The sequence below is a fragment of the Silene latifolia genome, chromosome 5, assembly GCF_048544455.1.
Source record: "Silene latifolia isolate original U9 population chromosome 5, ASM4854445v1, whole genome shotgun sequence".
NCBI lineage: Eukaryota > Viridiplantae > Streptophyta > Magnoliopsida > Caryophyllales > Caryophyllaceae > Silene > Silene latifolia.
In genome coordinates, this window is record NC_133530.1 from 41,462,501 (window position 1) to 41,466,596 (window position 4,096).

General features: G+C 38.4%; 1 long non-coding RNA gene across 1 annotated transcript; it reads left to right on the forward strand.

Moving 5' to 3' along the window:
* The first annotated feature begins 1,177 nt into the window (after positions 1 to 1,177).
* On the forward strand, positions 1,178 to 3,162 carry LOC141657325 (uncharacterized). Its single transcript, XR_012548723.1, has 3 exons — positions 1,178 to 1,435; positions 2,390 to 2,479; positions 3,030 to 3,162. It is a non-coding gene; the product is annotated as an uncharacterized LOC141657325 (long non-coding RNA).
* The last annotated feature ends 934 nt before the right edge of the window (positions 3,163 to 4,096 follow it).

The window sequence follows — 4,096 nt, forward strand, 5'->3', positions numbered from 1 at the left end:
AAGTTTTGGACCCTAATTCTTTTCTTATGTGATTGATTCCCTATGTTTCTAAGGTAACAGATTACAATAATTGGTAAAATGAATAATTACTAATGATTTTTACGGGTAACGGTATCCTCTTTCGGTTGTTAGCAGTAATTGAGAACTTTAGTTATAATAATGAGGGTTACGAGGACGTAACCACGTTTTTAGTTGGGGAGGATTGTAAAATCTTAACGCTTAATTTGCACTCGTTTGTAGATTGTAGTTTTGACCAAGTTGATGTTTCATTGTGGGGTACCTATGCAAATGAGTTCTATATATTTTACTTCTACTTCAGGTAGTTGGTTGATGTGTAAAAGGAGAGTGTGACTAAATTACTCGTATTGAGTTATGAGTTGCGGGGCCTTTGTGCCGAGTTACATTTGCGGTCCAGTGAGACCATGGTGCTTGAGTTACATGGGTTGAGATCGGAAATTAGATGGAAGAGGACAGTGTTCTCATATGATTATTTAGTTATTATACAATTGTGTTCTCAGATAGTTATTAATTTTAGTTAGTTGGTTAAGTAATGATGAGTTAAACTTCGGGTCGAAGTTTATTTTTAGGAGGGCAGAATGTAACATTCCGTATTTAGTACGTTTAATTGGTGAGTCAAAAGTGTGTTAACCGTGTTAGAATTGCGTGACGTCCGTAAGTATAATATACAATACCTTTCTGTTGTTGAGTATGGGAGCGAACTTCGGGACGAAGTTCATTTTAAGAGGGGAAGACTGTAATACCCCGTATTTTTATATAATAAATTAATCGGATATTATTAATTAAATGGATATTATTATATATTAATTATTATACATTTTATATTACTAATTAAGTTGGGTAAATTTATTGAGTCGATAATTTCATTAAGTTATTTAATTAACCGCGTTGTATCGATATAAGTTAATCATGACGGGTTTATCCTACATTCGACTTTTAATAAAATATCTTTATTAAAAATAGACCATTATTATTATATATTATTATTATTCTAATATTGTTATTAGAGTAATACTACCACCATACCATCTTTTTCCTTCTTTCACGCCTACCACTTCTACCATACCTACTTTTCTTCTTTATCATTTCTTTACAAATTAATAAATAATAGGACCATAATCATAATTAAATATTGGACCTAACTTTGATTAATTATTATACACTAATCTATTGGACCTAACATTCCTACAATACCTACCACTATATCGTATGATGACAAAACAAACATAAACCATTAAGCCTACAAATACCTAATCACTACCCATTTGAACGATAATTCAAGAACAATACAAGCAACCTTTCACGCAATTCGAGGGAGAAAGAGTGAGGGCAGGCCTTGACAGTGCAGCAGGGAAGGGCTACGGCCATTTGTCGACGGTCATAGGCGGCTGTGGTGGTGGTTTTAGTGGCGGTAAAGGTAGTAGTCAATCACTGCTCTGTTTTTTCTCGTTTTAGAGTCGGGTTTTTGGTCGGGGTTGCGTGTCTCAGGGAGGGGATAAGGATGGTTGTTGGCAGGGTAGTGGTAATGGGTGGTCAGGGTAGAATAGTGTGATGGTGGTTAGGGTGGTCGTAGGTGGTTGTAGGGGCAGAGGGAGGTGGTTTCGTTAAGGGAGGCAAAAACGGGTCAAAACAGGGGATGTTCAGGTGGGTAAGTCTCTAGACTTGGGGTGGAGCCACCGTGGACTAGGGGGAGGTCGAAACGGTGGCTCCATGTTGTCTGGGTTCATGGGCTGGTGGCGACCAAGTCTGTGGTGGTTGGGCAGGGAGATGGTCGTTGTCTGCGGTGGTGGTGCGTGTTGGAACAGAGGGTGTTTGGTGAGGTTCGGCTTTGAACCAGGCCAAAAGACGGCCATGGTTCTCCTTGCCGGCGGGAGTCGACCCCAGTGGGGGCGGTTGTTGGTGGCTGGGTTGAAGTGGGGGACATGGCAGGTGGTTGTCACGGTGGTGAGGTTGCGTGTGGTGGTGCGTGCGTAGGTGTGAAGGGGCACGAGTTGTATTTAGTTTTCGAAACGGGTTTTGTCAACGCAAGTTTAATAATTAGAATCCGTGATATATCGTATTAATTAATTAATCAATTTAACTTCCGAGTTATTTAAATAATAGATGACGGGTGTGTGAATTGTTTAAATTCGATTCGGGTTTCGTATTTGTTAATTCGTTAAATCTCTTAATTAACATATTAATTATTTAATTCAATTTCCGAGTTACTTAAATAATCATTTAATTTAATCCCCGAATCGTTTCAATAATTAGAGATGGACTTTGAGTCGGGACTGATTAAAATGGAAAGTTACTATATCGGGAAAGTTTCTATTCTAGGAGATTTCTATATTTAAGTAGTTAGTAATTATAATTATTATAATTGTTTTAGGTGACGAATTCGTGAAGGATCGATAATCAAATTTATTGCTTTACTTTCTGGACTGCTTAACTGATTATTTGGAACTGCTGGCATCTTGAGGTAGGGAAATACACTTGTCCTATTATCGTTATTGATCGAATTGTGTTGACTTGTTTCATGGTGGTTGAATTACGTTATCATTATATTCGGAAAGGTGATTGACCGATTTGATCGTATTGAGTATGATATCACAACATCGGGTAATCGGCATGATTTTATGATTCATCGATTCATTGATTTATATATATATTGCATCACTTTCTTTTGAGCATTTCATATGCATTGGAGTTGGAGGATGGTGTGGTGGTGATGAGATCGTGATACGATGTGATGTTGTGATAAGGCCCAGGCGGGTTCTGCAGGACCTGCCCTGGTGTCCTCAAATTTGTTTAGGCTGGTATATCGACGACGGTCGATTGTTGTGTCTGCCGGGGATCGGTATGGCCGGGCGTAAGGGGATATGTGATATGAGATTGAGTTGAGATGGTGATGGAGGTGACGGAGTATCATGCATATCATATTTTATTGTTTTATTGTTTTCCCTACTCAACCTCGCGGTTGACCCTGTGTATTCGTGAACACCTGTGATGAACCGTTTTATGGGGAGCAGACTTGACAGGTTTAAGAGATAGGACGGGAGCTTGATGGGCGTGAGACACTGGATCAGACGACCTAGTAACTAGATCATCAGCTAGAAGACTTCACTTTTATTTATGTCAGTTCTTGTAATTCAACTAGAAAAGAGTATTTGTAATAATTAAGTTAAAATATTATATAAATTGCCTTGGAGTTTAATTTGTTATTCACTACCTCGGGAAGCCGAGATGGTAACAGTCCGTTTTATTAGAGAATGTCTTGACGAGGACTTCTTTTATAAACCGGGGTGTTACAACTAAGCAATCGTTACCCTTAGCATTCTATGTCTAGAATGACTCTCGTGGATGCCAATGAACACGGGTGCTCACGGAGATCTGGAGTAAGGGGTGAGGGTACGTATTAGGAAGCTCTTTTGATCGAACACCTAATCCCGCCCGCCTCGATAGCGGCCTCTACTAATGATTAGGGAAGTTGTCTATACTTGATATATCGTCGGCTATATGCATGCAATGCAACATCCATTAGATTAATCCTAGCATGTGAGAATTAATACTAAGTCGGTGAAACACGTAATTAGCATACAATTAATGTCGAAGTAGGATTTAATGCTCATTTACATGTGAAAACATACAAATGATAAAAGAAATACAATAATTATGAATTACAATAATGAAAATTTACATTAATTACAAAGAAATAGGCGATTTATGTCGAAAATACCTTTAAAACGGATAATTTGAGAAAAAGAAATAAAATAAAGAAAGAAATAAATTAACGAACAGGAATTAGTGCGATAATACGGATAATAGTTAATCATACGTAAGCTAAACAAACTAGGTCAAGGCAGAAACGGAGTTCAGGGACAGAAATCATCTCGAACAGCGCAGCAGATCGCGCCCTGCGGAAGAGGCGCAGCAGCTTGCCGCGTCTGTTTCTCCAAGGGTGAGTTCTCGTCGTGAAGCCGAACTCGCAAATCGTTAATGTCGATTGGTAATTTTAATGATTGATTGATAATATTTACTCGGACGAAAGTGATTAACAGGTTAATTACATGTGAATGATGGTCATAAAAGCGATAAA